The 14,004-nt window shown below is 45.6% G+C and overlaps 1 pseudogene; it reads left to right on the top strand.

Annotated features, from left to right (window-relative positions):
• The first annotated feature begins 353 nt into the window (after positions 1–353).
• LOC133241868 (pregnancy-associated glycoprotein 1-like) lies at positions 354–9,354 on the top strand (annotated as a pseudogene).
• The last annotated feature ends 4,650 nt before the right edge of the window (positions 9,355–14,004 follow it).

Genomic DNA, 14,004 nt, shown 5'->3' with positions numbered 1-14,004 from the left:
GAAAGTTTAGCATGGTCCCTAATATTCATTTTTATGATGTTATTAGCAGTTTTTTCTCCAATTTGGCAAGTTTCCCATGCTCTTAGATGTCCGTGCCATTCACTTTGGTTTTCCAGACAAGCCTCAAGGAAGAGATTACAGTAGAATTCTCTGTATTCTGAGAATTTTCAACGTCTACTCCCCAAGGACACTGATGGAGGTAAACATTTTCGAGAGGTTTTCATTTTTATCAGATCAATTAATGGCCTAGGGAACGATTAGGTCATTCAGAGCATATATAACTAGACATTTTTGGTCTTCACTACATGCTAAGAACCGAACTTTCCCTGAGTACTTGGAGCTAGGAAAGAAACATGAAGTGGCTTGGGCTCCTCGTACTGGTGTCCCTCTCAGAGTGCATAGTTGTGTAAGTATAGGGACCCTAAGGGGTATCATCTTCCTTTCTGGGATGTTTCTTTTCATCTGATTATTCTTCCACCCATCAGGGTTAGATGGGAAAGGAATATTTCCCTGACAGTCTTAAAGTTCAACTCTTACTTATTGATAAGTACCTTGCTATAGGGACTGTGGGTCCCAAGGGTCATGGCATAGAGTTGCATGGTTGCACAACTCTTGGGGCCCAGACGTGTAACCTATTGAAAATGGAACTCCTTGCAATTGTTCAGTGCACAGCCTATGCAGATGTAGGTGTGGCCCTGTGGAATAGCACTTTTCTGCAGTTTTTTTCTAGATCTCTTCTCTGTTCTCTCTCTATTTCTGTGTGTATTTATCTCCGTACCTCTCTCATTTGTCTCCCCATCTCTTTGGAAGTCTCTGTGCCTGCAGATAACTCTGTTGTTTTTCCTTACCTTTAATTTTTTAATTTTAACTCTTCCTTGCTCTTGAGCCTCTTAATGTCCCTAATATTTTCCCCATCTCTTGGATTCTTCTTTCAACCCTCTATTTTTCAACTTGGAGAAAGATTGGGAGAGCTACTTATACGTGGTTTTACATCTGACAAGCAGTGTGACTACAGCCAACTACAAACTTCCTGTATTTCAAATTCCTCCCCTGGGAAAAGAGTATAATAATCCCCCTTCTACCTCCTTCCCTGAGCTTCTATGAGAAGGATACAGTGGGATGGCAACAGCAATGCTAGTGGCTGTCATTGTTGAGACTTCCTATTTATCAGGCACATTATACCCATCACTTAACTTATCCACAAGATATTCTATTTGGAGGGTGGGAATTATTACATTCCACCATTTGACCGAGGGGGAGACAGACCCCACATGGGCATATGGCTTACCCAACATTACAGAACAGAACCTGTATCCAAACCTATGTCTTTGCGATGGTATATGCATAAAATTCTGATAACAAGGTGATTCATAAAAATGACTGGAAAATACACAGAGCCATTACAATGACAGTTATACCTTAAAACTGACAGCTAATTGTAGCTTCTTCTTTGTTTTCTTTGTCAAATGCTCGGTGAAAGAATACCTCTAACAAAAGTGAAGATCATGCGAAAAACCCTCAGTAAAAAAAAAAACAAAAAACTTGCTGAACAATTTTCTGAAGGAACATACTTATAGACTGTTCCAGATTTATTCTTGTGGCTCAAATATAACTACTCACACCCTAAGGAACACCATGGATGTGAGTATTTTGGGAGGATGGTGCTCCACAGCACCTCCTGGTGCTTTAGCTTAGCACCGGGGCTCATTTGGAGGTGCCAGGTGGGATGCTGGGGTTGGGGTTCCTGCAGGAGGCAGACATACTGGAAAACAGGGACCCCAACCAGAGGAGAAGGCACTCTCATCTTCAACTCTTGGTCTGTGGTGACTGGGCCCAGCAATTACCAGGTGGCAGGTAAATATACATTTCTGTGTCCAAGATGTGTCTTAATTTGATGGCAATTGTTCCTTCTGAACAAAGTGAGCCACTCAGTTACAGATGAAGAGTGAACCATCACTGGTCAAAATGTAGAACTAACTGCAAAGCAATTGTGAATCCCCAGGCAGAGGAATTCAGTTTCCACAGATGCAAGAACCATAGCAGTAAAAAGTTACAGAACTCCTATTCCGTGTAAGGCCATCAGAATCTAACACAGTGGTTACTGTTTTTGGATTAGAAAAAGGGCTTATTTTGTCTTCAAGAATGCCCATCCCAGCCTGAGAGATAGGCAAAGAGTAAATACATGTCATGAAAGGGTCACGTGTGGTGTTGATTGGATGTGGTCTGAGTTTAGAGGGAGTAGCTGAGGTTTATCAAGAAGGACTCCTGGAGATGGGGGTGCTAAGGCTGGGTTTGAAGAGACTATGGAGCTTCTCAAATGAAGGCACCAGGACTTCCTTGAGTGCCCAGCGGTCCTGGAGTTCCAGGGGTTGTGACTCTGGGCTTCCAATGCAGGAGGTACCACTTCAATGCCTGGTAAGACTAAATATCCTGCATACCATGTAGTACAGAAAAAAAAAAAATCAAATGCAGGCACCTCTGTGACAAAAGGCTGTGAGGTGCATGGTGGTTAGAAAGTGATCTCAAGAGATATGTGACACCCAAAGGGAGGCATCAGTGTGGGAATAGAGGGTAGCCCGTTCTGCACTAACCCACTCCCTCCTTCTTCCTATAGATGCTCTATGTGGGTAACATCACCATTGGAACAACCCCTTAGGAATTCCAGGTTGTCTTTGACACAGCCTCATCTGACTTGTGGGTGCCCTCTATCTTTTGCCCCAGTCCAAACTGTTGTGAGTCCAGATACCTCATACCCAGACCATCCTTCACATGCCCGGCTGCCTTGGTTTCCACCCTTGAGACCTGATGACACTTATCTCTTGTGTCTGTAGCTACACACGTTATGTTCAGACATCTTGAGTCTTCCACCTCCTGGCCTACCTGAAAGACCTTCGGCATCGCCTATGGTTCTGGAAGGATGAAGGGATTTCTTGCTTAATGCACCGTTCGGGTAACGTGTAAACAGAAGCTGAGTCAGGACTCTCTAAGGAGTGACCACTGCTTGCAAAACAGGTACAGGGCCATCGGGCAGGACCCTTCCTAGCCTAACTCCCATAGATATTGACCATCTTACACACAGAATCCTGTCCCTGGGGAAGCAGTGCCTATGGTGACACATGAGCAAACAGATTAGCTAACCCAGAGAGTAGCTTGAGGTGTGGACTTGTAGCTCCTCTGCCCATGAGCAGTTCTAGGCTCATTTTGCTGGGAGCAAGAAGAGGGGAAAAAACACCCACTTTTATATTCTCAGACTGTTCCAGGCACTTTCAGGTAATAACTGGTTTAATCCTGCAACAACACCACACAGCAGGTGGTCTGATTAGCTCATGAGACATATGAGGAAACTGAGGTGCAGACAGCAAGGGTCTTGCTGATGTCACGCATGTGGTAAGCGGTGGAACTAGGCTGGCTTTTCAGGACTGAAGTTGCTGTGGGGTGTTTGGGGACAGGATAAAACTTATCTGGGGACCCTGGGGGGCTGTCGAGGGCTTCAGGTATCCAGAGTGGGAAACTGGAGGTGAGAATTGTCAGGGGGTCTGATAAATGAGTTCTCACTCTAGAGGACCCTTGAGAGTCTAATAAACCTATGGCCTGCCACCCCAAAGTACTTGAGTAATTCCCATCTCTCTCCTTCTCTCTCATACACACACACAAACACACACATCCCCAAAAGTGAATTCCCCAGGCAGTAATTTCATAGATCCCTGCAAGCAAGACTGTGTTTTCGGTTTCTGTCTTCCTGGACAGATGCAGAATCCACAGTACATTACAGAGAATTCAATCCATTCCTGTCATTAGGTGATAGTGATGCCAAAGAGAAGGCTATTTTGCTCTCGATTGTTTTGTCCACAAGGTGGCACCAGTGGGTCCTGGCTTGACTCTTGGTTGCCCCACCTGGACAGAAGCCACAAGGCCAATTTGACTTACTCAGGTGGTGTTTTTCAGAGGGGCAGATGTTTTAAAATTCACAGCCTCTCAAAAATGGAACCCATATTCCCCTCCCAGCTTGGTCTAACCGTCTGAGGTCCACCAAAGACACAGCCCAGCCTCAATTCTTCTCTGAGGATCTAATGGCAATGCACCCCAGCCCAGTCCTAGCCCCACTTCACATATCTGTAAGTGGGAACACTCGTCTCTCCCACAGATTGGGGACCTTGTAAGCACTGAGCAGGCATTCAGTCTAAGCATGGCGGAATCCGAGTTTGAGGGTATACCTTTTGATGGCGTCTTGGGCTTGAACTACCCCAACATATCTTCACTGGAGCCATTCCCATCTTTGACAACCTGAAGAATCAAGGTGCCATTTCTGAGCCTGTTTTTGCCTTCTACTTGAGCAAGTAAGTCTGAGATGGACAATCCCTTTCTCCAAATTAGCTGTAAGATGCTTTCAGTTGCATGAAAATTATAGAACACTTGATAAAGAAGTATCCTGAGAGATAATCTAACCCAGGATAACTGTGGCCCCAGGGCCCTACCTGGCATCACCACTGGTGTTTATAAATAACGTTTTATTGGAACACATTCCTGCTCCTGGGCTCAAGAGCAGTAACTTGGTCTAGAGGGGTGAATGAGGAGGAAGGCTAATGGAAGGCAACAGGAAACAAGTTGAAGGAAAGGCATTAGGATTTGCTTATGAATTTGATAAGGAAGGAGGGAGAAGGATGCTGGATATCTTTCCTTTCTCATTAGCATTTCACTGGGAGCCCAGGACCAGCTACCCAATTTGTGGAGCCAGTGAGAAATGAAAGTGTGGGACACAAAAGTGTGGGACCCCTTGTTCAAGAAATATTAGGCATTTCAAGACAGGGAGAGCAGAGTTGGGGTCCCTTCTGAGTGTGGGACCCTCTGGACAGTAGAGGTCACAGGTCAGCAGAGCCAACTCTGGGTGACCTGAACCCACACCCTTAGAACTCCCACACCTTGATTTTCCTGAAAAATGACAAGGTGGACAAGTGGAAAGCAAAAACTCTTCAGCACTGTGTCATCTGAGGGTTTCTGAGCACACAGGTAGCAGTAGGTTCTGGGCCTCTTCAGAAGACATAGTGGGTGGAGCCCAGCCATGTGACTCAGCTTCTGACCTCCTCTGTGCCACTCATTAGCCGGTTACTGACCTCAGTCTGGTTCTCAATTGCTCCTAGCCTCGATTTCTGCATCTGTAAATGGAGACCTTATTAGAGCCTTGATGGGTAGACAAGCACAAACACAAGCTCTCAGACAGTGCTGTTGTTACTGTCCTCCAAAGATCTCCCCTTCTTTTCTCTCTACAGATGCAGGGGAAGGGCAGTGTGGTGATGTTTGGTGGGGTGGACAAAGCCTACTACCAGGGAGTGCTCAACTGGGTTCCACTGATCCAAGCGGGAGATTGGCGTGTACATATGGACTGGTAAGCCTCTCCCTCTGAAGGTCAGCCCAAGTGATGCTCCACATCTGTACACAGACACAAGCAGACACACACAAATGGATTCTCAGATACATAGTGATGCAGACATATACACCACCCACAATGACACAGACACACAGACACATGGAAACACACTAGCAGACACTTATAAACAGAGACACATATAAACATGCATAGCTAGTCAGAGACAGGAAAGCACAATTAGAGACACATACAAACACATATACAAACAAACACATAAACACATAGATACACAAACAACTCGTGGGTTCATAATCCCCAGGCCTTCGGACCAGGGCTCTGACCAGGATCCTAAAAGGGTCCGGAGAGGTCTGTGCAGCTGGAAGAGGGCTGCACCCACTGCCCTGTGAGGCGTGGAGCATGGTTAGAGGACTCTACAGTGTGGCAAACAGAGGATCAGGGAGGATTACACCAGCCTGAACAGAGTTATAAGATGACCAACTGTCCAGGGCTAGCTGGGACCAAGGAAGTTCTCAGTACAGATAAATGTCAGTTTAAAAACAGGCAAAGTCCTCAGCAAATGGGGAAAACTGGTCTCCTTAGGGAGCAGCTACCCAGCAGTGGAGAGAGGATGGCTGCAGTCTTAAGACTTGAAAGCAACTAATAAAAAAGACACCCCACGTACCTGGGCACACAGTGGGGCAGGGGCTAGAACAAAGAATCAAGAAGGTGGTATCCAGGAGTGACCTGAGGACAAGAGGCATAATTGATAGGATTCTGTGTGATAGCCTCAGACAAAATCTGACCTATCCTTTGGAGTTTCTGTGGGCTAGTCATGTATTTCCTGGCCAGGATCTCAGGGTCTGAGCTGGTTGTAGGAGCAGTACTGGCAGACACCCTCTCCCAGAGGAGCCCCTCTCTCCCACCGCTGTGAGAATCTGCTGCCCCTGAGAATCTCCATCTTCACTCTGCGATTGACCCATTATTAGTTTCCCACCAGATACAGCTCTCTGGATGTTTCTCATTAATTATTCTCACAGTCTTCATTCACTCACTGAACAGACAAGCATCGGGCATCCACGGTGTGCCAGGCACTTTAAAGAGGCAATGAGAATAAAACTCGCCCTCACATCTAAGAAGGCAGGTGCAAAAGAAATGACACACACACATAGTGAATTGTGACTTTGTTACATGCTAGACATGAGAGGCACCCCACTCCAGTACTCTTGCCTGGAAAATCCCATGGATGGAGGAGCCTGGTAGGCTGCAATCCATGGGGTTGCAAAGAGTTGGACATGACTGAGCGACTTCACTTTTATGCATTGGAGAAAGAAATGGCAACCCACCCCAGTGTTCTTGCCTGGAGTCCCAGGAATGGGGGAGCCTGGTGGGCTGCCGTCTATGGGGTCACACAGAGTCAGCACAACTGAAATGACTTAGCAGCAGCAGTAGCAGATATGAGATAGGGTCTATAGAAAGTGACCACCAATACAGGAGACTGATAAACACCGAGGGAAAGACTCCCTAAATCAATGACAATGAAGCTGGAATCTGGAAGATGAGAAGAAATTTGCTACTCAAAGGGGAGGGGACTCTTCTAGGAAGGAATACCAGCTTGTGTCAAGATACCAAAGATCCTGGTGTATTCAAGTACTGCGTTCAAGGATGTCAAGGAAGGTGCCGTGTCAAGAGCAAAGGAAAAGAGTCAGCACAAAAAAGATGGAGGGCTGTTTAGGAGACAGTCAGGAAGGGGGCAGCTCTGGGGAGACTCAGAGCAGCCTTTATGCCCGCTTTGTCACACTGTCTCTCAGTATCTCCATGAAAAGAAAGGTTATTGCTTGTTCTGGCGGCTGCGAGGCCCTTGTGCATACCGGGTTATCACTGATCCTTGGCCCAAGAAGACTGGTCAATAACATCCAGAGGCGCATCGGCACCACGCCACGGGGTTCCGAGGTGAAGGGTCATGCCCCAGGGTCACTCCCAGTCTCCATACACAAGAAGGATCTCCAGGGCCAACCTCTCTCCCTCTCTCTCCAACAGCACTATGTTTCATATTTTGCGGTCAATACCCTGCCCTCTATTAGCTTCACTATCAACGGCATCAAATACCCAGTGCCAGCTCGAGCCTACATCCTCAAGGTGAGGGGAGAACCTTGAGGGGTGGTTCTCAAATAGGAACTTGCAGGAACCCTTGGGCTGCTGCTGGGAGGAAGGCGCCCTCTGCAGGCCATCTCGCACTATTGCAGATGCTGCTGAGCCTTGTTGCTGGGCCAGAGCCTCCCGCAAGACGAACCACTTGAGAGTAAAGTGCCGTCTGGGACACTGATCATCCTGAAATAAATGTGGAGACGCCACACCATGCTGGCATGGTGGGAGTCACAAAGAGAGGGGAACACTATGGTCCTCAGTCCTCAAAGAGCTTCAATTCAATCTGAAACCTCAGATGCATGAACATGAAAGTCAGCTCTAGTGGTCACTGAAATAGGCCATGTGAACAGGAGAATGGCTGGGGACAGTCCCAGTGTACTGTCCCACCATAGGGATTAACAGTCTCCCTTCCCTTCTCGCAATTTTCCTGGTTTGGATGATAAATTACATGGTCAGTCTAGTTCTCAGGTGCATCTTCCCCTAGCTCTGGCCATGTGCCCCTTTTGTGAGTCAGGCTACCCGACCCCTCTGTGGGGAGGCTGGATGCTAATGTGAATAAAGGGTGCACAGTGACTGCTCAGCCCCGGCACAGGGTGGAGGCTTCATGTCAGCTCCTTAGGGGAGTTCAGAGCAGGCTGATGGGCTCAAAGAAGACTTTGAGGATGGGAGGGAATTTCAGGAATTCTAAAACTGTAAACTCATTAAGCCATGTGGAGGGTTGCTTGCTTTAGGCAAAACTGCACTGGATTCCATGCAAATAGCATCTCAGGGTGCTCTGCGTTGGGGCACTAGGGACTTACTTGGGGTGATGAGGGCTACGGACTGACTAGTGGAAATGGAGAACCAGAGTACATTACCCAGCCAAGCCTGGAGTGGCCAAAGAGGGTGAGTGTGGGCCGAAGGAAGCTTCCCAGAGTTCCTGAGTTAAGTCTTCAAGAACGTGTTGTGGGCACTGCTCTATTTAAGATGGATAACCAACAACGAGTTACTGTGTAGCACGGGGAACTCCAGTTAATTATATGACAACCTGGATGTGAGGGGTATTTTTGGACCAGGATACATGGATATATACGGTTGAGTCCGTTTACTGTCTACCTGAATCTCAGAATATTGTTAATCAGCTATACTCCAATACAAAATAAAGTTTCTTAACAAAGTATGGATTGTGGGGATGCAGGAGGAGAACCAGCATTCTCTGCAGAGAAAACAAGGAGCAGGAGTCAGAGGAAAGAAACAGGGAGAGAGGAGAACTATGGACACTCTTTTTCTTTTATAAAATTTTTATTGAAGTGTGGCAAATCTTCAGTATTGCATTAAGTTCTGCTGCACAGCAATGTGACTCAGTTATACACATACAGAAATATATATTCTTTTTCTTATTCTTTTTCATGTGGTTTATGACTTGATATTTAATGTATTTCCTTATGCTCTGCAGTAGGACTTTGTTGTTTATCATTCCTCTGTATCCCCAACTCCCTGTCCTCCCCTCCCCCACACCCTTCCTCATGGCAACCTCATGTCTTGGCCCTTTTTGGTTGTGGATGAACTCTCATATCCCCTGCTAATGAGAAAACCCCTTGATACTTACCAAAAGAGGGAAATAAAACCAAGAATTGTGCTGGGTCTGGATGTTTGTGGGAGTCACATATAAGGGCTCATGCTGACTGGTGTGTGTCTCTGACTCCCCCAGGATTCTAGAGGCCACTGCTATACCACCTTTAAAGAGAACAAACACAGTGAGGACATCTAGAGAGACCTGGATGCTGGGTGATGTCTTCCTGAGGCTGTATTTCTCAGTCTTGGATCGAGGAAATGACAGGATTGGCCTGGCACAGGCAGTATAAATGCTTGGAGTGCTCCAGGAATCAGTAAGGCTGCTCCGAGCAAACACTAAATCACACTTAGGGTACTCCTGCCTATACTGTGAACTGTATTTGGTGGTCTGCACACCCTATTCTCATTAAAGAATAAAGGGTTTCATTCATAATGGTGCTGAAACAAACAGGTGCCTCTGTTTGTGTCTGGGAGGTGTACAATGTTCAGGAAGGATCTAGAACAAAGTCTGAATCACAGTTGAGAGGAGCCCACCTCCACCTGGCTTCAAGGAAAGGGGAGACTCATTGAAGTGATTCTGGGAATCCAGGACACAAGACTCAGAGCAAATACAAAGATCTCAGTGACTGGACCCAAGAAATCAGAAGTCATCATTCTCTATTTCACACCCTCACTCTTTCATTCCCTCTTCTTTGATGGTCTTAGCCTGACAACTTTCTTCCTTAAGGCTTCTACACCTAGTGAGGGAGTCCAAGCTACCTGCCCTAGGGTTATATATCCTGAAGGCATGTCCAATAAGGAAGGAAAAGACTGAAGACATCAGAGTTTAAGGGTGTTCTCTGAATGACACAACTCAGATCACAAGTATAGTCCTAGATCAGCCGTCCTGGCAGGGCCATGGGACACTATGATTGGCTTTACATGGTCTTGTGGCCTTGACCCAACAGCACACATGATTGTCAATTTCCTCCAGAACTACATGACTGAAGCTGGGGAGAGGCAGCCCCAAAGAAAGCAACTGGGAGATAGTCTAGGCCATGGAAGAGTTTGTGATGACCCACCAACTCCACCACCTCCTCATTCAGAGGAATTATAAGGGGTAATGAAATAGACTCTCTTCATCCCATCTCAGATGAACTTATCACTGGGCTTCTCCTCCGGGAGAGTTTAGGTGAGGTACTTCATGGAGAGCTGGTTCCCTTTTGTCCCACATCCAGTCACCAGCTCTCTGCCACATATGCCTGCTTTGTCCTTTCCGGTCCTACTTGGTAAGTCATGGACCCAGTGGATCCTTGAGCCATCCCCCTCCTCCAGGGCCTAGAATGCCCCTTCCTTGGCCTCCAGTGCTGCTGGGGAGAATGCAATGCATGTATCGGGAGACTCAGGGTACACAGAGCCTTCAGGCTTTCTGAGCTTCTCCATGGGTGGGGCTACAAACTGTCTGCTTGGAGCTGCCATGGTTAGGTACTTTTTCAGTGGAAGCATCTGTTCTTTCCACCTGGAGGCCCTCTTTCGATGGCTCAGCTGAGACAGCAGGGGTCAGAGGTTGATTTCCTTTCAGATTGACTGGTTTAATCTCCTTGTTGTATAAGGAACTCTCAAGAATCTTCTCAAGCACCACGGTTCAAAAGCTCAATTCTTTGGCATTCACTGTTTATTATGGTTCAGATATCACATCTGTACTGATGACTGGAAAAACCATAGCTGTGACACTACAGACCTCTGTAGCAAAGTGAGTCTCTGCTTTTTAATACACTGTGCAGGTTTTCCATAGCCTTTATTCCTTCTAAGGAGCAAGTGTCTTTTAATTTTGTGGCTGCAGTCAAGGTCCATAGTGATTTTGAGGCCCAAGAAAATAAAATCAGCCACTATTTCCATGTTTCCCTCATCTATATGACTTGAAGTGGTGGGACTGGATGCCATGAGTATCTTTTTGTTGAGTGTCTTTTTGTGAATAGTTTTTTGAATGTTGAGTTTAAGCTAGTTTTTTCATCTCCTCACCTCATCCAGAGGCTCTTTAGTTCTTCTTTGCTTTCTGCTATTATGGTGGTGTCATCTTCATATTTGTGGATGTTGATACTTCTCCCAGCAATCTTGATTGCAGCTTGGGATTTATCCAGACCAGCATATTGGATGATGTATCCTACATATAAGTTAAATAACCAGAGTGACAATGTATACCTTGTCATTCTCTTTTCCCAATTTTAAATCTTTCAGTTGTTCCATGTCTGATTCTAACTGCTGCTGTTTGACCTACATATAGACGTGTTAGGAGAAAGGTAAGGTGATCTGGTATTCCCATTTCCTTAAGAATTTTCCACAGCTTGTTGTGGTCCACACAGTGGAAGGCTTTGGCACAGTCAGTGAAGCAGATGGAAATGTTTTTCTGGGGTTCCCTTGCTTTCTCTATGATGCAATGTATGTTGGCAATTTGATCTCTGTTTCCTCAAAGTAGTTTGTATAGCTGAAAGTTCTTAGTTCATGTACTGTTGAAACTTAGCTTGAAAGATATTGAGCATTACCTTGCTACCAAGTGAGATGAGCACAATGGCATGATAGGTTGAACATTCTATGGAATTGCCTTTCTTTTGGATTGGAATGAAAACTGACATTTTCCAGCACTGTGGCCATTGATGAGTTTTCCAAATTTGCTGACATATTGAATGCATCACTTTTACAGCCTCATTCTTTAGGAATTTTAAACAGCTCAGCTGGAATTTCATCACCTTCCCTAGCTTTTTTTATAGTGATGCTTCCTAAAGCCCACTTGGCTTCATACTCCAGTAAATCTGGCTTTATGTGAGTGACCCCACCATCATCCCTATCCGGTCATTATGACCATTTTTGTATAGTTCTTCTGTGCATTCTTCGCACCTCTTCTTAATCTCGTCTGCTTCTGTTAGGTCTTTGACTTTTCTGTCCTTTATTGTGCCCATCTTGGCATGAAGTGTTCCTCTGGTATCTCCACTTTTCTTGAAGAGATCTATACTCTTTACAATTCTATTGCTTTCCTCTAATTCTTGCACTATTCACTTATGAAGATTTTCTTATGTCGCCTTGCTATTCTCTGGAAGTCTGCATTCCATTGGGTATATCTTTCCCTTTCTCCTTTGCCTTTCACTTCTCTTATTTTCTCAGCTGTTTTTAAGGCCTCCTCAGGCAACCACTTTGCCTTCTCACATTTGTTTTTCTTGAGGATGGTTTTGATGACCACCTCCCATACAATGTTACAAGCCTCCATCCATAGTTCTTTAGGCTAACAGACCTAATCCCTTGAATCTAATTTTCATCTCCACTATATAATCACAAGGGATTTGATTTAGGTCATAGCTGAATGTTCTAGTGGTTTTCCTGACTTTCTTCAATTTAAACGTGAATATTGTTTGCTTTTGCCTAAGCACTGCTTCCAAATCACGACCCACCACTCCCAGTGGGTGCGGAGCGAAAACACAGAATTTGAGGACTGTTACCCTGGGTCTGTGCTTGGCTTTTCACTTACTTAGCTGTGTGTGCTTGATCAAGTCTCTTAACCTCAGTTTTCTCATCTGGAAAATGGGCACCATGATGATAATTCCACCTTCTAGATTGCATGTGTGCCTGCTAAGAACAAGTGGCCCTGAGAGGGCTTTCTGGGTTCCTAAGTCTGGAACAAATATGAATTATTCTGCCACCTGGGAGAAGGAAATCTGTTTAGGGGTTATGGCTGCCATCCCCAAGGCTAAATATTCATTCGAGCCAAATAACATCTGTTTCTGAACTCTGATCCAGAACTCTGACTGAGCCGATGCTTCTGTTTTCTGGGCTTACACAAGAGCTAATGATTACTGGCTCAGATTACTCCCTTCCTCAGCCTTACCAGTCAGCCTTTCCTTCTCAACTACTCCCCTGAAATCACACTGCAAGGAAAGTCATAAAGGCTCTTGCTGTCTTCTCAGTGCCCCACATCTCCAGTGTAGCAACAAGTAGCTGTTATGGCTACTTTTCATAGCAACAACTATGGCAACCTGTACAGTCCAATCTCAGCCTGTTAGGTGAATCTTTCCCCATTTGGCCCCTCATGGTTAAATTACCTACAGTTGCTTTAGTAACCTTCGTATGCTTGCTGTTTAATGTCGAAATATGTGTGGACCTCATCTAGTTCTTTTTTCCCAAGCATAATTCCAACCATGCAAATAAGTAACCAAGCATTTAGTCATCTAACTACCCACAGGAATTGACAAAAGCAAACCACCCATCGTGCATTTCTTGCTTGCCCCAAAACATTGAAGTGATCTGCTGAAACAATGTGATACATTGACATGTACACTGTAGAAGGAACATGTTTTTCTCTGGATTTGTTTTCCATCTAGTGAAGAATGTCTACCATAAGCCTGACCCTCCAGCAGTTGGTCACCTAATTTTTGCAGACTCAGTCCAATCCAGATCCCTTCCACATGCTTCAGAAAAATCTAGAGAACAGACTCAGTCAAAGTTCTCACTCCTGCAGAAAACAGTTTTTTGTTTTTTTAGAAAATAATATTTGGTAACACATTCAAAATCTTGTGCTCCTTGCCTTGGATTCAATGGCCTACACCAGAGGTTGGGAAGCCTCTCCTTCCACCTAAACCTTTCACCACTGCCACCAGGGCCACAGGCTTGACTGGACCCCAAAGACTTCTGCCTGCTCCCTGATGTCCTCTGTACATCAGTTCAGTTCAGTCTCTCAGTCATGTCCAACTTTTTGCTATATCATGGGGTACAGCATGGCAGGTTCCCCTGTCCATCACCAACTCCCGGAAATTGCTCAAACTCAGGTTCAACAGGTCGGTGATGCCACCCAACAATTTCATCTTCTGTCTTCCCCTTTGCCTTCTGCCTTTAATCTTTCCCTGCATCAGGGTCTTTTCTAATGAGTCAGTTCTTCCCATCAGGTGGCCAAAGTATTGGAGGTTCAGCTTCAG

The sequence above is a fragment of the Bos javanicus genome, chromosome 29, assembly GCF_032452875.1.
Source record: "Bos javanicus breed banteng chromosome 29, ARS-OSU_banteng_1.0, whole genome shotgun sequence".
NCBI lineage: Eukaryota > Metazoa > Chordata > Mammalia > Artiodactyla > Bovidae > Bos > Bos javanicus.
Note: the sequence above shows the minus strand (reverse complement) of the source record. Positions and strands in the feature narration are given on the sequence as shown.